This window comes from Ambystoma mexicanum, chromosome 6q (assembly GCF_040938575.1).
Source record: "Ambystoma mexicanum isolate Mex_15411 chromosome 6q, UKY_AmexF1_1, whole genome shotgun sequence".
Taxonomy (NCBI): domain Eukaryota; kingdom Metazoa; phylum Chordata; class Amphibia; order Caudata; family Ambystomatidae; genus Ambystoma; species Ambystoma mexicanum.
The window spans coordinates 158,324,882-158,349,722 of record NC_090937.1 but is presented as its reverse complement, the minus strand read 5'-3'; the positions used below and the strand labels follow the sequence as shown (position 1 = coordinate 158,349,722).

The following is a 24,841-nucleotide window of genomic DNA, read 5'->3' as shown; positions in this document are numbered from 1 at the left end:
ATGCAATAAGGCATCGGCTTTACCATGGGTATTACCCGGGCGATGTTTGATCACAAAGTCGAAGGTCGCAAAGAAGAGATGCCACCTGACCTGCTTGCTGTTGATACACTTCAGAGAAGCCAGGTCTTGTAAGTTCTGGTGATCAGAATAAACCGTGACACAGTGCTTAGCACCCAAGAGGTGATGCCCCCAAACGCGGAAGGCATCCATGACCGCCAGTAGTTCCTTTTCAGTCACGGTATAGTGAGATTCAGCATCTGTGAATTTACGGGAATGGAAGCCCACAGGGTGAAGGCGACCTGAAGTAGGGCAAGTCTGTGACAATACAGCACCTAAGGCAAAGGATGAGGCATCAGCTTCCACTATGAAAGGCAGTTCTGGGTCTGGGTGCTGTAAGATGGGAGCAGTAGTGAATGCTGTCTTTAAAGCCTCAAAGGCCTGTTGATGTGTGTCCGTCCATAGAAAAGGTGTGCGAGGGCTAGTCAGAGAAGTGAGGGGAGCCACCAAAGAAGAAAACCCTGAGATAAATCGCCTGTAAAAGTTAGCGAAACCAAGGAAAGACTGGAGTGCCTTCAAAGAATCGGGGACCGGCCAATCCAGCACTGAGCGAACCTTGGAATTGTTCATGGCTAGCCCTCCCGACGAGATGTGAAAACCAAGAAACTCTACGGAATCGGCATGGAACTGGCACTTCTCGGGTTTGGCAAACAAGGAGTGCATCCGTAGGCGAGACAATACTTCCCTGACGTGCTGTACGTGGTCCTTCATGGTCTGGGAGAATATCAGGATGTCATCCAAGTAGACCACCACAAAAACGTCCAGGATGTCAGAAAAGATATCGTTCATGAACCTCTGGAACGTGGCCGGAGCATTGCACAAACCGAACGGCATGACCGTATACTCATACAAGCCATAGCGAGTACAAAAGGCGGTCTTCCATTCGTCCCCGGAACGCACACGAACCAGATTGTAGGCACCGCGGAGGTCTAATTTGGTAAAGACAGTGGCATGTGTGAGACGGTCCAATAGGGGTGTGATTAGTGGAATGGGGTAGCGGTCTTTCTTGGTGATGGCATTGAGTCTGCGATAGTCCACACAAGGCCGTAAATCACCCTCCTTCTTGGCGACAAAGAAAATGGGACTCGCCGCCGGGGATGTGGAAGGAGGTATCTGGCCCAGACGGAGGGACTTTTGAATGTATTCTTTGAGGGCTAGATCTTCAGTAGGACACAAGGAGTGGGGACCTGTGGGGATAGTGCTGTCCGGAACCAGATCTATTGGGCAGTCATATGGGCGATGTAGCGGTAAAACTTCTGATGAACCATAGTCAAACACTTCTAGATAGTCTTGATATTGGGCCGGAATGAGTGCGGAGACCAGTCCAACCGTGTGATGTTCTGTGGAGGGGGCAAGGGAATCCTCTAGAGATAATTGAGCCATGACCCCCAATGCTTGAGCGGGTGTCTCAATAGTGGGGGCTGCGGTTAGACAGAAATGTTGACAGAGATCGGATTCGAAATGTACCGAACCCTCTCTCCAGTCAATTAAGGGGTTGTGCTCCCGTAGCCAAGGTATTCCCAAAATTACACCGAACTGGGGAATTGAGATGAGATCGAAACTCAGGGTCTCCCTGTGTATAGCCTGTATGGTCAAGAGCATCGGGGCTGTCTGCTGTCTGATTGGTCCGGAAACCAGAGCAGTCCCATCCACTGCTTGTACTGGTTCCGGCCGGGTTTTGGCTAGCAGAGGTAGGTTCAGGGTTTGGGCCAGTGTGATGTCCATATAGTTACCTGTAGCCCCGGAATCAATAATAATTGTAACTGGGTGTGAGATGTCAGGTGTGGGTTGTAGAATAGCCTGCACATATATGAGTCTGATGCGGCCAAAAGCAAACACAGGGTTCGGGGTATGACAGGGAGCGCTCAACCCGGACCCCGAGTCTAGGGTCGAGCACTCCGAAAACCCGATGGTTTTAGCTTGGGGCGACGAGGACACTCCTTCACGTAATGGCCTGGTAGACCACAATAATAGCAAGCATTGTCCACCCTCCTACGTTCCCTTTCTATGGGTGATCGGGCTCCTGATGCACCCGATTTGCATGGGTTCGGAACTGGTGTTTGAGGGGGCCGAGGTGGAAGGAGATGGGACAGTGGTGTGCAGGAGACCGGCCTCAGCCCTACGTTCAGAACGTCTAGCGTCCGATTGTAGAGTTAAATTGACTAGATCATGGTAAGAGGTCAGTAATGAGGGAACAACCGCAAGGGCATCCTTCATGGCGTTGTTTAAGCCGCGATAATACACAACGGCTTTTTTGGATTCAGGCCAGGAATTCTCGGCTGCAAGCTGATTAAACTTAGTAATGTATTCGATCAAAGACCCCCTACCCTGCCCCAGGTCCAGGAGTTCCAGGTCTCGGGACTGGACCTTATGGCGCGTATCGAACACTCGTGACATCTCAGTGACCAACAAATCAAAGTCGTAAAGGGCTGGGTTGTTATTTTCCAGGAGTGGATTGGCCCAGGCAGCAGCAGTGCCTGCTAAATGAGAAAGAGTAAAAGCTGCCTTAGAGGTGGAGTCTGGAAAAGCCATGGGTCTACACAAAAAATGTAATTTGCATTGATTCAAGAAGGTTCTAAACTTGCCGGGATCCCCATGATACCTCTCAGGGGCAGCCAAAGGAAAAGGAGAGGGCAGTACTACGGGGACGGGGTTAGGAAGGGGTGGAACGGGAGGTTGGACGGGCGAGGGGCCTGGTGGGGTATCCCCGAACTCAGCATCTGAGGGTAGAGGGTGTCTAGCACTCTGGATGCTATCCAAGCGTTGGTGAATGGCTGTATTAGCTGCGGCCATGTCCGCACGTAACACGGTTATGGCCTGAACCATAGTGGTCAAGGGGTCATCCGCAGCTCCCTCCATAGCTACACTACAGGATGGCTTCACTTGTGGACAGAGCCGAAGAGTCCTCTGTCCACAAGTGCCGCACAGAGAGAATCAGAGTCACTCTCTGTGCCACCTTTGAGGCCACAGGTGGGAGATGTTCTTTCCAGAACTGCGTACTCGTGGAACCCCGAACCACTGTAAAGGAAACACCGGTTAAGTGTCAAGCCAAAACAGTATCAACAACCAATCAGCAAGTAAGTGGAACGGTCTTACCAAAAGGTGTCTGTGAAGTGGCGGTTAAACCTAGGGGAAGGTTCCGAGACCCAGCAAAGCTGTTCTTCCAGAATGTGAGTATCCCAGCAAGGTTGCAAGTGCCAGGCCCACCTGATGCCGTAATCCGCACAAGCAGGGCGGAACGTAGAAGGAGTCCGTGAAGCAGTCCGTGGTCGTAACAATGATCAGAAAGCAAGTATCAAAGCCAAGGGTTATCCGTTGCCAGTCTGTGAAACAAATCCGAGGTCAAGATCCAAAAGGTGTGAAACAAAAGGTATGTAGCGCCGTACAGGAATCTGAAGAAACAGCTGTGAAGCACCGAAGCCCCGCAACAGAGCCGTTTAAATACTGGCGCTGCTAATTCCTCCCAGTCACATGACCCGCGAGCGCATCACATGAGTGTAGTCCAGAAACACGTGAGCGGAAGGCGGCGGTCATGTGACGCGGAAGAAGTTGGTCTAGCAGCCGCTACGGAAGATGCCAGGGAGGGAGCATGCCGACCCAAGCTTTGTGGCAGTCGGCGCCGTGGCAACTGGGGCGAAGAGGCAACCTGTGAGTCCCGGAACCGGGCAAGAGGGCGAGGGGTGTTCGGGGCACGGGGATGAGGAATGGGACCCCCAGAGGGAGTGGAGTGCGTGACACTAGGACTGTTATTGGCTGTCCTTTATCAGGTGGGAAATGTATGCCTACCTCTTCAAACATGTCATTTAAAAAAATAATTGTTACCCTGTGTTTCATTGGTCTTCAGAACTATAAGGTCCTTTGTTATATGGACTAATACAAATGGTTGGCAGGTTTGTTCCATGTCAAGAACATTCGGTTCATTTAGCAGCACGTAAGCCCAGACCCAGATGCAGGGAGATAGGACATTAAGCTACCTCCCCACCGTATTAGCCCAACATCTCTGATCACCCATGCCTTCTGCCATTAAATTGTCTTTGTACCTGGCCTTGCAGAGTAATCTCGTTCTTGGGAATGCACAGGATTGAGGGCACTCGCTATCGTGTCTGGAACTCCAAGTCCAAACTCTATTTCCATCCTTGGATCACGTGACAAGAGACTAAAATTTGGTCCGTTCTGCAGCTTTTAAATGCTTTAAATGAATTAAAACTTGGCATCCTGTGTGTTCTTTCATGCACCTTTATGTGAAAGGATTCATCCTTTGCACACTCATTCTTCAGAGTAGATAGCTGACCTCGATTTCAAGGATCTTGACTTCAGGCCAGACAGCCTCGCCACGCAGCTCCACTAGCCTGTTATTCTTCTGTGACACAGCTTTTAATTCCCCTTTCATGGTTGTCATCAACACGAGGGTAAATTTGATAGGGTTGTCTCAATGGATATCTTCTCCCAAATACTTGCTGCAGTATTGGCACGATAGCTGGTGTTAGACAAGGCAGGGTCTCACGGGTGTTGGGGGGGCGGGGCCACCTGCGGATATATACATCTGCTTCTCTACATTTTTATCTCCGTACCATCCCATCCAGCATGGCATGATCAATGTTACAAGACGCCTTTAACCAAAATGAAGCAGCTGCACATGATGTACAGCAGAATGTTGTAACCCCTAACAATCCATTCAGCACATCTGCAAAAAGTAGAGCGGTATCACTCTGAAATAGAAAACAGAAATGAAATATGAGACCATATGAAGAAAGCCATGTACTGCCTGATAAGTATTGTTTTCAGCCAAGACCCATCATCAGTTTGTCAGCCATGCCCACGCAACATGAAAGTTACAATTGACGTAAGGAAGAAGCAGTACCCAGCGGCCATATACCATTTCTAATTGAAAATCCTTAGAATAGATGTCATGTATTTCTATTTACATTTGACCTGACTGAAGCATCTGTTTTACTCTCTCTGTGCCTGCACGTTTCACAATAACACAGATTAAGTGCCCTGCATAGCTCACATCCTCCAACGAAGCAGGGCCCTGAGTATCATAATGTAGAAATACCACTCACACCCCGAAACACAGGCCTTACGGGCAGGGGGGTTGTTTTAGCATAACAAAGTGAAATTCTCATACATTAAATCACATGTTATGCTTTCAGCATCCAGCCACCTTGCAAACTCTCCGCCCATCCTTTAATTCTTTCATATTGTTCTCCTGTACTATTTCCATCCCAGCCGGCACCACACTCATTAGTAGGAGGAAGGGAAGGGAAGAGAAAGGTGGCGTAGATCTAAATGCAGTTTTCATAGCAGTGAACTGGGAACCATTGTGTGATTCACTCAGGAGGGAAGACTGCATAGAGATACTAGGGGTGCTTCACGATTGTAATGTGGCAAGCGGAAGATAGGGCCTGAATGAAGAACTGATTGGGCCATTTACTGAATGGATGGGTTACAGATAGGAGTGTGTGCTTGTCCCTCACTCCATTTATATTGCCCTGGAACTATTTAGACGAGAGTCTGACTGGCCAGCAACTGGATGTGCCCATGGGGGAGGTCAGGAAATTCTGCTCCTGCTACTTCCGGATGATGCCTTGCTACCCACTCAAATGGAAATAGGGATGCAAAAACAAGAGGTGTCTTTGTGTTACTGCATTTGCAAGGATCTGGTCATTACTAACAGGAACAGAAAGGCATTGGTGGTGGGTCCAGAATGAAAGTGTCCTAGGAGGAGTTTTTGTGTAAATGGTAGATGATTAGATGCAGTATCCCACTTTAACTACCTAGGCACCTGCTAAAACACGGTGGGACTGCTGACGGAAATGAGTGGCAACATATTGGACCAACTAACATCAGGGTTCTAATATTCAATAAAGATTGTTGGTCACATTCTCCTGCAAATACCCTTAATAAATATCAGTGGAAGTCTGTCCATGCAGCAATGAATGGTGATAAAGTCTGGGGTTATGCACAATGTGCCACTGTGACTGCTTCTGAAAATGTCTTCCTAGAAGCCTCTAATCGTTGTTGAAGGGAAATCTGACTGGACCACTGTGTCTAGAGACTGGGGTGTATCCGATTTCTCAAAGTGTCCCCCTCTTAACAATTGCATATTGCATTAGGCCATGGTGTAACGTGTACGCTTGAGTATGCCAAACCACACTGAAAGATACCTTACACTTGGATGCTTGTATGAAGATACTGTGACAGGTCTGGATAAAGAACAGTGTGTATGCTTTGGGCTTTAGAGCCATGTGGGTATCTTCCAAAGTGCTTACTATGGAGTCCCTCACAGAAGTCAGGGAGAGATTTTGAGATGGGAGGTGATGTGGGGGATAACTGACAAACACCCCATGCAGTCCTAGCATTTGAAACATAAGTTATATGGGGAATGTTGACTTGCATGCCCTCAAGTATATAAAAGGAGGTCAGAAAGCAATGTATGCAGTTTACATTCCTCCCACTGAGCTATATAACCTCGAAGTGGGGCAGGTCAGCTAGGACTGGGCTCTGTGAATGTGAAAAGAAGACTGTTGAAAGCATCGGGCACTTCATGGTCTTATGCCCACATTATAGCAGATGGAGATGTGAGGGGCTCCCAGGCCTCTTTCGGTCAAAATTATTACAATGTCTAGGGAAGCCATGCAATACTGCACATCCACTAAAGATCAAAGGGTCATAAGTGTAGTGGCCTGCTATCTCACTGTGTCCTGGCATGAAAGTAGAAGTTCCCTTGCTCCCCAGATTTGCAGCACTTGGTAAGACAGAGATAGGGAGTGCTGTGAGAAAGCGACATGGGGATTGTTCTGTAGAATTTTATATGTGTATTGCCTATTTCTTATTATAGTTTTTGTGTGTGGAGTGTACTCTACCCATTATATTTTTGGTGTATATTTTAATGAATATATTGAATGGTGTTATATAATAATTGCTTTTTCTACACAATTAAGTGATGATGGTGATGATGATGATTAGAAAAGCAAAGTGCAAGCAATACAGAATGTGAGACAGAGAGAAAGGTACATAGGTAGAGAAAGGCGAAGCAAAACGGCAGTGGGAGAGAGAGAGTTACCTTGACTAAGGGACCATTTCTGAGACAGTTGGACTAGGGTGAAGGGGAATAACTATTACAAAGTAGGACTGCAACAAAGGAGAAGGACTACGATGAATGACTGTGATCAAGGAGAAGAACTGTGACACAGGAAAAGGACTGTGAAAAGGGACTACACAAAGGAGAAAGACTCTGCTGAAGGTCTGTTAATACGGAGAAAAGTTCTGACGAAAGACTGCGGCTGACGACTACGAGAAACAAGAAGGATTGCGAGGAATGACTGTGATAAAGGTGCAGGGCTGGTTCTCAACACCCTTTTCCTGCCTGTACGCACCACAAAACAAAACATCCAACATATAATGCATAAACTAAGCTTGGCTGCATGCATGGCTGAAAGGGAAAAGAAAATAGAATTACAATGTATCCTTTCACCAATCCAAAAGCAGGTATATAAAGGAATACTTTGATAACATTGGCTTTGCCAAATTGCAACCAAAATTAGAATGAAAGTAAAAGTGGAACATTCTCACATGTACCTGAACTTAATAAATCAGCCCTATGTCCTGTAGGTGTCTGAAAGTTAATTTCAAAATACAGGATTTGATAATCCATCATCCAAATAACAAATCAAAACCAAGATGCAGTTCATTTTGAAAACGTGCTTCCAATGCATGGTGGCTGGGATCGAAAAAAAGGCTGCATGGTCTCAGCATTTACCATACCCTTCCAATTCAGTGAATTGTCAATTGATCATTTGTAAAGGAATATTGAATTTAATCTATCACGTGTCTACCGATTAAATGGAGTATCTTGCCAACTACTAGCCTCTCTAGGAAATGTGGCAAAGCATGTGGTTTAATGTACTAGTTAATGGGGGGGTTCTGCTATATATAGAGTTATGCATTTGCAAAGTCATTCCACGGTACAGCACAACCTTACTTTATTTTTTGCTTTTTTTTCACAGAGGCACATGACTTGGAGCCGGGATCATCTCTTCCGCCAAGCAGCATGACTATATTTAACCTTGCTCTTTATTTAGTATATTGCATAATTTGGTAGATCGAAACTGCAATTTATCATTTCCAGAGCTTCATCAATATTTTTATGTTATCTTCTAATTATCTTGTTTCCAAAGCTAGCAGGTGTGCACTATGTTTACTTCAAACACAAATTCCCTCGATCATTCAATGTTTATAGTTGCTCGTGTTCGGATGACATGTTGTATGGAATGTGTTAAAATGTTATTCTACCAGTGATGTGATTTACAGCGCTTGTTTGCATGTGAAGTTTGAACATGACACATGCACTACCCCTTACTCTCTCGTTTTTGTCTCAATAAAGTCAGTCAAACTCTTTATTTCGAAAGCAAGAAACACTCATAAAAGAACTTTACAAGCATGAGAATGGATAAAAACAAGAAATAAAAATAATTATAAAAATAGACACCAGCACGTTTCCCTCAATGTTAGAGATCTTTCAATATAACAATACACAGTAAGAGCAACATGTCTATTAAGTAGGGAATATAAATATGTTTAGTATCATGAACAGATCTAACATCAATTCCACCCTTAAAATTGGAACTAAATAGGTTTTCCGGGAAAGGTTAAATATAGAACAGAAGAATAAAAGGTGTGTTCAACTGAGGTATTACCACATACAAATCTTCAAATTCATCATTGACTTACATTCAACTTTAAAACCATCAAGTACAAGCACATCACACAACCATCACACATTCATTATCCCTGTTTATAAAAATCACTAAAATATTATTAAATAATATTAAAAGTGCTGGTAGTGGGAAAGAAAGGAAAATCCATTAAACAGATGACATGTATGTCAATTTAACGAAAAAAAAGAAACATGGTAAAAAACGGAAACCAAAATCTATAAATCATAATTTACAACATAATGATAATTGAGGAGAACATGCTTGCAGCCTTACCATGACATTAGATTCAATAACAAAATCACAGACACAGTTATGGCCCAGCAACATCTTGTAACATTGGGACCCAGTTTTTCATATCTTTTAATCCATGTATCCAACCCCTATGGATCTAGCGGGCAATTGTGAATACTATGTGGGGTATAACTGTATGTTTACCTAGGTTCACTGCATCCTTTGTAGTGCGGATCCCTACAGCTTTAAAAATTGGGTGCATATAAAGACCTCTTATCTTATTATACATTTGATACAAGTCAGAAGAAAATGTGAGCCTCTTTCCTCTTTCACCCCACAAAGTGGGTAATCCCTGTTCTCGCCGCTTTGCCATGACTTTGTGAATATTGCCATCGGTTATGTCCCATCCTGAAATGGGCGTATACTGATCTTTCAAATGGGGGATTGATTTGCTCTAAATAACATTCAAATCCCGGTCCAAACTTTAGCCTACTCACTGCTTCTATAAATTGGTCTCTTGATCTAATGTCAGCAGCCGTCATTATTCTCATGCGGGTTGAACCATTAACATTTTGTGGCATCTCCCAAAATCATCTGCTCCAAGAGCCATCAGAGTGTCCTTTACGTGTTTCACCCACCGAAGAATATTCCCTTGCCCCAAAGACAAAAGATGTCCCATGGCCTCTCCCTCCTTCTGTAATCCATCAGTGTGCCATATCCTCAGCCAGTACACTACTGCTTTCCAACTAATACATTCACCTGCAGTTAGAGCGTCCAGTTCCAGGAGCACAAGGGCTGAAGGAGTACTCTGGGGCAGTAACAGCAATTGTTTCAGGAAATTACATTCCACCCCCTCCAAAGCTCCTGTTTCCCCACAGCCCCAGATTTTAGCCCCATATGTTGCTGCAGGCAGGGCCTGTTTTTATATTATTCCAATGCAGGTATAACTGCTCCGCTCCCGTGTTTATTAAAAATGAATTTGGTAGCCCTGCTACATTTGCTGGGGTTTGCCCTGGATTTTTCTATCTGTGCTGACCAGTCTCTGTTTTCCAGGAACCGGGCACCTAAATAATAGAAAAGGCATTTTTTTGAGCGTTTGTCTCTGAAGACCAAGACCTTCCTCTTCCCTATATTCACCTCCATCTGTCCTCACATTTCCTCTCGAAGACGTTTAGGGTTGCCTTCAGGCCTTGAGGTGAGGTTGCCAGGATTACTGTGTCATCCACATAAAAAAGCATTGGATACTTTTCTGTGCCCATTTTCAGGCTATCCGGGCAACCCTCTAGTAGTGTGTTTATTACCTCCTGTATATACACTGAAAACAGGAGCGGGGCTAGCACACATCCCTACCTTACACCTTTCTCTACCTTGAAAGGCCTAGTTAGTTCGCCTTCTAAACCATAACGAACAACTGCACTATTCTCTTAGTAGAGCTGTTTTGATATCAACTTATCAACTGCTCAAGGACCTTCCGTGAACTGAACATTTGCCATAGCAACTTTCTGCATACCCCATCGATAGCAGACTTTCAATCCAAAAATACTGCATACAATGTAACTTGTAATATTACTTTATATTTTTGTATTAAAAGAAACAAGCTAACACACTGATCTGCAGTGCCCTTATTAGCCTGAAACCTGCTTGTAGGTTAGTGACTACATGGTTTGAATCAACCCACTCTGGAAGATAACTTAACATTGTTCCAAATATTTTACCAGAACTTTAATTGGCCGACATATCTCTACCACCTTTTTTGTATTTTCGGGATTATCAATGTTTGCTGGCAAGATAAAGGCACCTTTCCTAGTCGTATAATTACATTGAACATTTTACATAAGACTGGTGCCCAAATCATAATTTCATCTAAATAACAATCTACTGGGACAAAATCTTGGCCTGACCCCTTACACCTTTTTTGAGACTTAAGTGCCCTTTCAACATCCTTTACACTTATAATAAAAAACCTCACTCCTCCAAGATTATGACAATGGAAATCCTGCCCTTCTCCTCTTGCTCAACTTATCGGCAGCGTTCGATTTAGTCGACCACAATATCCTTACTAAACACCTGATCGCAGCAGCCTCCTTCTCTCCCAAAGCTGCCTCCTGGATTCAGTCCTTTCTTGGAGACAGAACTATGATGGTTTTCGCTCCTAGAGCCTCAGCAGAACCTGCTCCGATCATGTGCGGAATCCCGCAGGGCTCTTGTGTCTCCCCGACCCTCTACACATCTTTACAAAGCTATTGTTTGACCACTTAGAAGACCGGGGTGTCTTCTGCACGAATTACACGGATAACACACAGTTCTCATTACTCTCTCAGGCTCTTACGACAAAGACTCCAAACTACTGAACAAAACCTACCTCAGAATTCAGGCATGGATGGCCAATCCTGGGCTATGCCTCAATGACGAGAAGAGCGAGCTACTACTTATCGGCTCTAGGCAACATCTTAATAAATTTGATTCCCAATATAACTTGTTCAACATTGATGCAAACAACATCAAAGTATCCAATGATGTAAAAACTTTAGGAGGGTACTTGGACACTACCCTCTCCCTGGCCAGACAAGTTAATGCAACAACATCCACAACGGCTTACACCTCCAAGCTTATTAATGCGTGCAGGCCCTTCTTGACCACTAATAGCTGTATCACTTTGGCTAGAGCACTTATACTCTTGAAATTAGACTATTGTAACACTCTATACTTAGGCACCAGTAAGCGTAACTTGAACAAGTTACAAGTGGTACAAAATAATGCTCTCAGAACTGCTTGAAACATTCCTCGTTCCAACCACATCTCACAAGTAAGATGTAACACTAATTGGCTCCCAATACAAGACAGGATCACATTCAGAACCTTAATGATCACCCAAAAATGCATCTCAAACTCGGCCCCCAAATACTTGGTCGATACATTTTCCAAAAAGCAATCCATCAGACCTACTAGATCCAACAACTCTCACTGCCTTACTGTTCCCAAATACAGACTACAAAATGCTGGTGGGTCCAGCAGCCAAGACTTGGAATTCCCTAACCCCAGCACCAAGAGCTGACTCTTCTTTCTGGTCCTTTAGAAGCAAAGTGAAAACATGGCTCTTCTCCTAGCTTAATTAAGGAATACTCATTTCCCCAGTGCACCTCTTCTGTCTACATGAGTTACTGTGCCTAGATATGCAACACTAAGCACTTGCCACTCAAGTTCTCGATTGCCACTCAAGTTCTCGATTTAGAAACCATTTCTATTTCTGTATTTAACTCTCTTGCCAGGCAAGGCATGTATTCTTGATCTGTAACACAAGCTAACTGTCTACCTATTTTTCTCTCTATCGGATTACCTCCATGACTGTAACATGAGGAGTGAACCACATGTATGTAACAATTGTTGTATAAAGAGGCAAAAGCACCCAGATACCTTCGGGTTAGCTGAGCTATATAAGCAAATAAAATAAACTAAATTAAACTAAACAAGCCTCGGAACCATAGAGTTTTCATGCTCCTGATTGCTGTATAAAACGATAAAATGAGACTGCCATACCTCTATGGTAATACAACCATTGAGTTCCTTATCACCCCTTAGTTCTTCTCATTTACCAACTTCCAAAACAAGATATTATCCCCCTCCTCACTTGCTAAAAGGAGTTCATGCCATCGGGCCATAACAAAATCTCTCTTTTTTTGTGCGACCATGATTTTTATTCAGTTCTATATAGTTTTTGTTTTACTTTTGTCCACTTTGAGGCCTTGTTTTACACTTTCTGTAATCTTTGATTTTGTCTCGTGACACTATGCATCATACCATCCACCTTTATCTAAAACGCTCTTCTTAATTTGGCACCTCTGGAGAGTAATGAGGGGCATAAGGTTACCTCTTTGGGTATCAAATTCAGATAAAATATCAATATCTTGGCAATCGTTACTACATATAGCGCCAAGCTTATCTAGGATAGCCTTGTACAGGATGGTTTTTGATACCTTTTCCACTATCCCTGGCCATTTCAAAGCTTTATGCCCATGCCTGGTTATAATAATTTCCTGAGAGTTAAATGTTAACTGGGGGCTACCCATTTTCTTTCTCCATATGTACCCTCAAACTTAACGGCCTGTGATCACTATCAATTCAATCTATTACCCCAAAATCTTGCACCTGGTCCCAATCTTTGCCTGTAATAAAGATATAATCGATAATTGATTGACCATCATGACCTTCAAAAGTATTTTTTGCAGGTTTGTCTGTACCCCAGCGGCCATTACAGGCCCTTAAACTGAGGTCATAAAACAAAGGGGCTCTACCTAATGCTAGCCAATGGATTCTTTTTGCGGGTCTACCAACCAATGTGAGGATATCCCATTCCATATCCTGGTCTATCCAAATCCCTTCTAGTTCCCTGTTTGGTTCTATCTGTAAGTATATATCTCCTGGTACCAATGTGACTGTTTATACGCCCTTATATTGCTCCACTCTTTTTCCCTAGTAAAGAGACTTTCTAGCATATCCATTACCCTTGGTCATAATAGTCTATTATAAACATTAAAGCGTGATAATTCCTCCACCTCTTTAGTCTCAATAATCAGGTGCAGGAGGTCAGGTACACCTGTCTCATCCCGCATAACCTCCCAATTTAGTGTCACATCTATCCAAATGAGTAAACCACTGCTCAGTCTCCCTTTCGGACCTTTTATCACCTGTACACAATATGCACAGTACCCTTGTAAATTTGGTGTGTCTAACACCCTGGTTTCTTGCAGGAGTATTATTTGGAATTTCCTTATAAATTTAACCCATTCAGGGTCTTCAAGACACCTTGTGAGCCCTGCAATATTCCAGGAAAGCAGCCTAGAAGCAATAGGTTCTACTCCTATATTCTGCTCATGGGAGAGTCAATCTACTTCATCTAAATTGATTCTGATGTTACTCCCCCTTGTGTTACTCTTCCTTTCCTGTTGCCTTCAGCTACACAATTTATTTTTGTATCTATCCTGACAGGTTGTTCCGCTGGCCGAGTTTCTCAATTTCTATACCATGCTAAAAGAGGTACTGAGTCTTTGAGCGTTATACCGACATTCTCTGGTGGATAAGACCTGAAAACAATAATGGGCAATAGGACATCAACCAATTCCCATAATCTAATAAATACATGTATATAATCTAACCTTGTGTTCGTGATAGGTTCCCTAATACACCTAACAAGGTCTTCTCTAATCAATGAAAGACACCCTCTACATGACTTTATTAGTCAGGGCTTCTTGATCTTCAAAGGTATTTGGGCAAAGGCGTGGTACATTGGCCATTATAACAGAGGGACAACCTCTATTATGTCTATTATGTTGGGTACTACTTGTTCCCAGTGTGTTGCTGTTATCCCTTTCAAATCTCTCAGTTGTAATGAAATTGGGTCCCATGAGAGGTTTTTTTGTAGGCTCGGTAGGCTGTTATGGCCACGTCTCAGTCCTGGGTGGCGAGTGGACTCATGGGTATTGCTACTCTCAGGAATCAATTTGGTAGGATCAATGGAGCTTTAAGAGACTACACATCTTAAGTTACAATGATTCCCAATCACATTTTCTGAGTTCGCCTCCGCATTGTTGTTCTTATTCTCTACTATGGCGTCATCTGCTTTCCGCTTTGTCAATGAAACAATCGTATCCCTTAGCAACCTACTCTCATCTATTATTTCCCCTAGTTTATTCTCTAATTTGCTAGTGATTAAATCCTTAATCTCTGAAATCAACTCTTCTACCCTGTACTTGCCACACACATACCTGGCAGAGTATCAATTATGAAATCAGTTAAACTAGTCTGCAAGCTTTAATCAACCATCCTATGTGTGCGGTTCTGTAGGTTATTTCTTCCATTCTTTCTATGACCCTTTCCCACTGCCATTGGTGGGTTCCATCTCCTCCTTATTCCACGTCTGTAAGCTATCATAGTTTCAGGGTCCCCGATATCGGTCCCTTCCTTAGCATTTCCTTGTTATGGATTCCTTACAGCTACCCAGGGTAGGGTTGGAGTCATTAATCGTTGGCGATACCCTCACATCTCCCCTTCCATTCCCCTCTTCTAGGTTGTCACCATATTTCTTTTATACTCTGAAGGAGGAACTCAATTACATTATTTGTCCCTACTTCACCCTTGCTTTGCCCAGCCTTGGGGCCTTGATTGGTAGGATGTGGTTCTGCCCCCATTGTCCCAGTTTCAAGCTAACTTAAGCCAGGGGTCCTTGCTTTGTCTCTGGCCACAAACAAGGCACCTATTATTACCCTCTGTGGTGGCTTGGTCACAAGGTCCTATCAGGAGGTCAGTATCCCTGTGTTTTTCCGCACAATTGGATGGCCTATGGTCAGTTGTCGCTGTTGATGCACAGCCTTCTTTAGACCTCTCTTGTATAACTAGTTTATGAGGTTGGTCTGCAAGGTGGTCCCTGGAATGCTCTATTCCATCAACATCCAGGAGCAACCCCCTTTACCTCTGTTATTAGAACCTTCATGTCTTTTAGTGGTTTGAACATTCTCGAGATCTTTCTCTGTATATCTTCCAGGGAAATGGATATTTCTGCTTTCCTTTTCGCCATATTGATAAGATATGACAGGTCAAAGCTACAATGGGTAAAGCACGGAATGCAATGCAAGTAAAATACTGTGCAAAAGTTCTTCAAAGTGCAGTTATACTTTTCCAATCTAGTCCACAAATCTAGTACAAAAGCAACAGAAAGCCTTCAAAATCACATCTGGCAATAAAACATATTTTAAAATTGCAGGAAAATTGTTTCCAAACCCACTACCATCAAAATAATAGAAAGAAGTAGCCAATGCACCACTATAAATAACAGCTCTTTCAAATATATCCCCTTCAGCTCTGTACCTCTGAATATGCATGGAACGAGTACGCCTCGATAGATCGGGGGCTTCCTTAGTCTGACTCCACTCACTCCCACACTGTCCTTATCCGTTACGAGATTCCAAGTTATTTAAACATTAGCAATGGAGCTAAGATAAACCTTTGTTCCAAGGGTTACCACAGTTGCCAGAGTTACCAGTAACCAGTGCCAGTAATCCCTGCCTGCAGTATATCGCAGACCCGCTGCTCGCTGCAGTTACTCAGTTTCAATGTTAATTGGCTCCTATCTGATACAACCCTGTGAACACTTGTATAAATGGTATACACTTGTATACACTTGTAACCGCTTATGGATCACTCACAGATACACGGGTAAACACGGTTAAACCCGACAATTAAAAAGAGATGCAGGCAATGTTCACGCTACTGCTTTCCTATACAATATCCGAGAATGCCGAATAATTATCACATACTTTAAAGTATGGGTCAATTTCCACTCATCTGGACACGAGATACTGCTTAGCACGGTGCCATCTGCCATTTACACAGGTCTAGATGGATTTCCGATGGCCTCCACTGCTGCCGCTACTTACTCGGTAGCGGGGGTCCGCTGATATTCTCAAGCCTCTCAAGCGGTCTCTCAATAGGGCAGCAGAACCTAATAACGTTGGGTGAATTAATCCTTCAACGCTGCAACCTTCAACTGCGAACAGCCTTTGTCATCAAACAGCCACGCCCTTTGCCTGCCGCAGACTTCACCGGCAAGGGTGGGTGGGTGAAATTAAATACAGATGATGTTGTAACGAGGCTCCCCCCACCTGGACCTCTCCCCAGCAGTCTGATGCACTCTTTGCCTGAGTCGAACTTCTTAAAATTGTATTATAATCAGTGTTACAATTCCATGTTACTGAGGAAATTGGAAGGTGATTGACTCTCAATAATTAGATTGAATTTAAAATAATGTTGTAATAAGCAGTTTTCAAGCTGAAGAGCATGCCTCTGTTCGTTCTTCAGTACAATTAATCTAGAGCACAGAGATGTTATATCGTTTGTAGCCACTTTATATAAGGGTGTAAAAAATTCAGTCAAGCCCAGTAGAACAAACATCTTTTCTAGCTAGTTAAACCATTGACTTGTATAGGCCTCCGACTCCAGAATGACCAAATGGGTAAGATGCTGTTTTTATTGTTTGGACAGTCTAATCCAAAATTGTAGTGGTTTAAGACTGATCAGGTCTCTTACATACTCAAGACTGGCATCAAGGTGCAAGAATACATTTTCTTTTAGTTGGGTTGGGCTAGCAGACCCATATCCCAAACCTCAGCCCCATAATTGCCCCTTTTGTAATTGCCAATGCATGATATATGGGTAACATTGAATTGAAAGTTAATCCTCATAGGGCCCTTCCTTATTTAGGAATGGCATCACTTACCTCAGCCAATTGTGTGGGCAAACTAATAACATGTTCTTTCCAGTCCATCTCTTTACTAATAGTAATCCCTAGGTTGGGAAATTGATTGGCCCACTTCAGCCTCGATCCTCGAGCAAACATTGCAGGCAATCTGCTACTGCACAAGCCTATGCACATTGGATTAGATTTAATGGTATTCAAAGGTAAATAACAGGGAGCCATTTATGCTACATAACCATTCATATTTATCTCAATAAAAAACTCTGCCCACAACGGTACATGTTCTCTTCTTATTTTCATACTTACTCTGATTGTCCACTCTCCTTTCATTTTCGAAAACAATATGCCAAGGCTTGAACAGCTCGTACTTCAAGGAACAACTAAGGTATGTCATGGATCACTAACAATTTTTGAGTAATTAAATAATTGGGCTATTTGGCACGTACCAACACGACGCATTCCATTCAGGAGAAGTCAGACCATTCATGTATTGTTTATGCATTCAGGTACTATTAGCCCTGGATTTAAAACTGAACACTCCAGGATTAAAAGGCCAAGAGTGCAAAGAATAATAAAGAACTGGACTAGAATTGAATGAATGAAAAGGGTCTTGTTTGTACATAAAAAAGGCAATAGCGTGTTCTGACCTGCATAGGTCAGCAAACAGTGAATCAGTAAGAATGTGACCTTTGATATTTTACCAAAGCCCCAACACCCTTCTGACTTCTCATGCAAAAGGTCCAAGCAACTGCCATCATCATTGACACATACCACATTTTATTCTACAGCCATCTCTGCCTGTGACTTGTTTGCCTCAAATCATAGGTTTACCTTTAATAAGATAGTGGTCAATTTAAAGCACATTAGTACTCTTGTCCAATAAACCATTACTGCCGACTAGTCAGACTTTGGCACTTAAGGCTCAGAGTTTCACCATCTCTTCAAACATCACCAGCCTCCTGGCATGCCGATCCTCATTACACACCTCATTTTAATCAGTTCTGCAGATCCCCACACATGCTGCGTTCTGTCAAGTATGCATGCCCATTTGAGGCCTGGTGAGGGACAACTCCTCATCCACCCCTGCCCCCCTCCAATTGCCACTCTGCCACTGGAGGGTTCTCATCTCCACTAATTGGAATTGCACCTCTAGGCAACATAGACGCATATCGATGGGTTGCACAATCTCTGCCCCGCTCTGGAAGCATCAGAAATACAGTTGGAAATGGTGGCCTTTCTATTTGATGTGTTCACTGGCTTCAGTGTGGAGGAGTGGTTCATAACAGACCCCGCTACACCACCAGGTCATGTGCATGTTTCAAACACTAATCACCAACCGCAAAAACTGCTTTGATACCACTGCTCTCCCTAAAAAGTAAAATCCCTTTAATCTCGAAAAATACATTATACAGTAAGCAATGTGGACCAGGATATGTTAGAAATTAATAAGAATCAGCAAAATATGCCGACTTCTACATAGCAGGTTACAGAAACACTTCAAGGTTGGCTTTGTGAAAACAATATTTACACTTTACCTAAAATGAGTTGTGCTATACTACTTGGCTATACACCAGCAGGCTTTGTACTGCACGAGGCACACACCATGTTCTTGTAACACTAACAATAGAACAGGCTGCATAATAAAAAGCAGGCACAATAAACACCACCACATGCTTTTATAATTATGCCCTCAGGCACCTTCATTTTTTTTTGTCAGAGAAAACATGTAGACATATTTAATTTGGTATAATGATGAGCATATCAACATTTGTGACACATTGGCACTGAGAAATGTGAAAAACAATAACACTTTGCATTGGAAGGAAAACAAATATACTTTTGTTTTGTGGATCAGCATAGCGCTTCAAACATAAGTGATTTCCCTTTAACCAGAGACGCTCTGGCTGGCACCTTGGCTATGAAAGAAAATGCATTATGTATATAGCTTCAATTCCCATGGACAACTCTGCCCTTACATAAGGTTGGATTAGCATGGGATTAGATATTATGGACTCTCCTGCATAGCAGAACAGCTGCCAAAACTAATCTAGATTCAGGCAATTACCTTCATCCCTGGGTACCTTAGAAGTTAAGAGAGTTATACCTTTTGGGTCAGTTCGACACCTTGCCTAATTACCCTGCAAGAGAGTCCCAGGTAATGTGTCCTTATTACTACTCACTCTACTTCACTTGTGACTCTGGTGAACCCATCCCATTGGGTCAGTCTGCAACCTGGACTCCACTCGGCAGCAGCCCTTCCTTCCAGTTGACAGAATCCCAGGACACTGTGCCGCTCTGAGCTCTGTCATGCTGCCAGCTACCCACAGATATTGTCAGCTCGCAGACAGCCCTCAGAAGCTTTCAAGGCCTCAGTCCATCAATTGTGGTTGAAACAGCACACTGAATGAGCCGGCCCCGTTTCTCACTTGATGCAAACAGAGGTGGCTTAATCTCATTGCTCACCTCCCCGTCCAAAGCCCTTTGAGCTCTTTTTCTGGTAAGCCCCAAATCTCTTTCAAAATGTAGCAAACAGAAACCCCAGGCCTTGCTAGAAGTCAGAGTTCATTAAAACCCAGTCCAGTTTTAAAGTTTCAGAAAGGCAAAGACCATCCACCGTCTCACCTATTTCATAATGTCACCTGTGACCACCCCTGTGATCACCAGCCCCTTCCATGTGTCAATCCTAACTTCATCACATGGCAGATTCTTTGTGCATCTTCCAGCCCTTTCTAGCACCCAGTTCACCCCTTGTTGTTTGGCTCCCTTCCTCTGGTCTATGGCAAACTTTAAGCTGCATTCCTGCTCATTGTTTCTTCCTGCAGCTCAATGAGGGACATTAAACATTCTCCCAGCCTCTCCCTGTGCTTGCTTTGTGTGTACAATGAGCATTTATTTTCAAGGCCCTTGACTGCATGTGCTCTGCCTTGCAAAGGACTAGTGTCAATTCTCAATGTTGCATTATTTCTGAAACTGACAATGATCAGCCATTGTGTTGTTTTTGCGCCTGCTGCTGTGTCAACACTATCCGAGTCTGTGGGCACTAAAGCTAGCCCACACAAACCACCCCTATATTAACTGTTAGTACCCCATAATCACTGCCCTTTCAGTTCCTAACTCTACCTACAAGTTAGTACCCACTGCCCTTGTGGGTGGGACCAGACTGATATGCAAATGGTTATTGCTGTTCTGTGAGTGAAGGGTGTAGTGAGCTAAAATGTGATTGTAAAACCACCTGAGTGGAAGAAATTCCATACAACAGGGCATTTGACCCATGGTTGTTCTCAGTAGAGGGGCTCCCACACTCCTTTTTGATGGTAATACCCATATAAGTGATCCATGTTAATAATTCATGCATTACACTACAAGGCATGTGCTGCACACATTCTTTAGCACATAGCCCTTCCTACAAGCTACGACATTTATATAATGCATACATAACTCTTTCAAAATGCTAACAATGTGTTAATAGCCAAGTTTAAGCATCTATTCACTACCTTCACTGACAACTCCCTATCAACTGGAAGCGCAACGAGTTATGGTTGTTTCGGGTCATATGAATGACTCATTGATTCATAGTCACTGTGGATCCTGCCTTTGGAACAAAACAGCTGGCCCAATTTACTCCAGTAACATGACACCCAAACCCTTCCAAATGTCTTGTGTACATCTACCTTCATTCCATTCCCTCACCTGTCTCTATAAAGACCCTCCCTTCAATCAGCAAACATTCCTTATATAGTGTCTTCAACGTAGGGGGTACTACTGAATTTGCCAACTGTGCACCCTCTTTGCATGGTAATGTACAATTTAAATGCAAGTCAATATTATTGTTTAATGGCTCTTTGTGAAGGTTCAACAAAACTGGTGTATTATTCATTGTTCATCCTTATTTGTTGTGTACTCTTATTGTTCTTGTTATATCCTGATCATACTATAGGCCCTTCCAAATCCTGTTCGCATTCCCTTTCACACTAGTATTTACGTTTGATACTGATACCCTCTTGCTTTAACTTTCCAATACACTTTTTCAAACTTTTCCCATTAGTCCCTCCCTTCCCAACATGGACACTGCCTTTGCCACTCACGTTCCTCAAAGGTGCTGGCCCAGTTTCCAGTATACCTTGTATTCTCCCCAATCACTTCACTCTGGCATTGCAGGCTGCAGTGGGAACATCACTAAATGCTGGCACATGCACTAATACCCAGCGGCCCTCACCATGTTATCTTGTGGTCTTTGGGAAATAATAGATTTAAAATGCTTGGTGGGGGTTTTACTGATTGATAAGGGTGCCAGGAGCTTGTTAAATGACCCCACTGCACTGTACCATTTAACTTAATCCATGGGCCATTACCAGCCATTAAATCGCACTGCCTCAGGGTTCATCTGTTAAGATTGGCAGAAATGCATACTCCTTAAGGTGGTCCCTCTTACATGCAGAACATTGAACTCTGAAGAAGGGATCAAGTGCAACATCCATCTTAAAAAGTGTAATAGATATAGTGTGGCATTGAAACAGATAATGCAATTAATATTTCAGAGAGACAGTAAAGGATTATAAGAAGTACGTAGCAACAAAAAAACAAAGCAACCAATCATAAATATTTGAAAAATGCATACGTAAATTGATGTTTTTGCAAAGCTTATTGCACAAAGAACTATTTTCGCAACCCGGGACCCATCGTTAGCAGTGGTGAAAGTATTCAGTCTTCAACCCAGACTGAAGTTGGATAGCGACAAAGGAGTTTGAACAGTAATGGCAATATTGAAAGAGCTTCAGAGGAGACAGCAGATTCTTAAAGTTGAGGGTCAACGAGAGTTCCTTTATTCAAACTTCATCCCAGAAACCTTGACAAAAAAAGTAAGAGATGCTGGAAGTACGAAAGGAGCTGCGGAAGCTAATGGTGACTTCATCTCTGTGCGACAGCTGGCAAAGCAGAGTGTGAACCACAGAAGAAAAACATATGTGCTTACATAAACACAGGTGGCCCCAGACTTTCAAGCAAAACTGAAGAGGAATTTGGCCCTAACATAATGTTCTTTCTTTAAGGATGTATACACTGAACTGTCCTTATTGTTTTAGAATATGTATCTCTTTTGAAGGGCCCGGCTGGACTTGGATGTCACCCCTCATTGTCAGGTCTAAAACTGAAAAAGAAGATGGCTATTGGCTCTATGACCTGTTCTCCAATACATGTCATTTGCAGGTGGTGGTATTCTTATAGTGAAGCTGCTTTGGCTGCACCTACATTGCATGTGTCATTGGTGATATGTTTCAATTTGGGGATTGTTATTAAAAAAACTGAAAACGTATAATTGCATGACAAATAACGCACCTGTGTTTTGTCCTATGGTTGTGAGTAAAGGTCCTCAATATGAATGAGTTTGTGAGGAGAATCCAAAATACAAGTAAGATTCACTCTGCTTATCTGTAATTGAACACGTAATCTCATGTGCACTTCATTACAGGAACGTTTATTGGATTAACAAGGGACACCGTTTGGCCCGTTGTTACAGTTAAAGTAATGCATGGCTATTTTCATGAATCATTTCACATGCCCTAAAAATCAATGTTGATCGAAGAGCCATTGACTATGAATGTGTCATAGTAAGTGCCCATACATTTAACAGAGATTACTTATCACGCTATGATATATTTTCCTTTGCAGTTTATTCAAAAAACAAAGTTAATTTTGTGCATGCTTGCATTCATATAGAAATGAGCACATTTTATCTAAACCTGTTTTAGTGCCTCTTCATAGCCTATTATGTACAGGAAGTACAAACTAACGAACTAATATTCATAGCCTATAAAAAACATAGTTTTAAACAATTGTCGTGATTGATACCGCAATTAAGACAACAATGTATTAAAGATGTTGTGTTTTAATAAACCAGCCATGATACTGGTAAAATCATTTTTTATATTCTATCCAATACACGAGTGTGCAGTTCAATTTAAGAAATCTATGACTTTAATTGAATTAAATGTGTTGTAATGAAGATCACTTCTAGGATTAGTGGAAGTACAAACTAATGACCAAGGATCTTGCTGAAACTGTGAATGCTTTATATCTCCATCAGCAACTTACACTATGATACATCAATATGCTCAAAGAGACCAAACACCTTCAGCACTTGCTAGTATGTTCTCCTTGTCCAGGCGACTGCAACCTGTGACTCTCCAGACATTTTGCACTACAACTGCCATGATTCTTTACCATTGACTATGCTACCTAGGACTCATGGGATTGTAGTCCAAAACATCTGGAGAGCCAAAGGTTGCAAATCCCTGTCGTAGTCCAAAGGTATTCCACAACCTCCTTCCTATGAGCTAGGCTTTCAGAAAATGTTATACCTTAGACTAAACAAGATATGTTGCATGCATGTTAACAAAGAAGGCAACAGTGGCCTGAGTCCTTGCTCCTATGTTCGTCTCTATCTAGTAGGTTATGAAGCACATGTTTGTTTCTATCCCACTGTGAAATTACTGACATGCTGGCATTGCCTGCACTTGAACAAACAAAATGAAAATGAATACAATACATTAATATCTACTTCAAATTGAGTGGTTGGCGCATTTATGATAGCAAACTAAAAATATAAACCGTATATAAACCGTCACCCACAGGTAGGCTCAACCAGTTGCAATCCAACAAAGGCCCTGCGTACTTCCTCATGCACCCAGCCCCATCTTTTGGGAAACATTAACACTTGGACAGTTGTTTGGGATCACAGTCAACACTCACCCACCCATGCTGTAACTATGACTCATTGACATAAGGGCTCCATAGGATTCCTTACTTTCAAACACCCATAAACATTAGGAGGAAAGATAGCTCCCTCCCCATTGTCCATACATAACCTGAAGTCTAAAACTCAAGTTTTCCATCTGCCTTTCCTTCCAGTAACTAGGCCATAGTGTGAGCCTGTTTTCCAGCATAGGGAAACTAGGCAATCCTACCTGTGCATTTCCTTTACTTGGCTCTCTGCTGTTGGGAGTAGCTATCTACCCACCACTATAACCTATCACTGATCTCCAGGCACCTAATACAACTGAGTAACCCAGGGTAATCCAGACATACACTCTTTGCTCACTGTGCTTTAGAGAGGCTCAGCTTCACCTCAAGGAGGAGGCCAACAAGGCCAAACCATGTCTTGGGTTTCTGATGGTACTCTTGTTCAGAGGGGAATGCCTAGCATTTGGTGTTGGATGCCCCTAGTGGGTGGAATGAGATTTATATGGAAATATGCTCTGGTTCTTTCTAGGTTGGACTACTGAAACAGACTCTTTCTAAATCTTCCTGTCTCCACTCTCTGCCCTTTACAACTAATCCAGAACAGGACTGCTTGACTTGTCCTTGGCCTCAAGCCCTGGGATCGTATCTCTCCAGCTCTGAAATCCCTTCATTGGCTCCCAGTGGATGCTAGGATTAGATTTAAAACCCATGCATTGTCCACAAGGCTTTCGTGGGCCTGGGTCCAAAATACCTCCAATTATCCCTCTGTAAATAGCTTCCCTATCGAGCCCTTCGCTCCTCTACTTCTAACTCCCTCAGGGACAGTCATTTTTCAAAGAAACGTGCT

General features: G+C 43.0%; 1 long non-coding RNA gene across 1 annotated transcript in view; it reads left to right on the top strand.

Annotated features, from left to right (window-relative positions):
* The window catches only part of LOC138515839 (uncharacterized), a 214,054-nt gene extending 190,863 nt beyond the window's left edge, over nucleotides 1–23,191 (top strand). The window contains exon 5 of the long non-coding RNA XR_011282171.1: nucleotides 8,067–23,191. This is a non-coding gene — a long non-coding RNA (uncharacterized lncRNA). The remainder of the gene's footprint in view (nucleotides 1–8,066) is intronic.
* The last annotated feature ends 1,650 nt before the right edge of the window (nucleotides 23,192–24,841 follow it).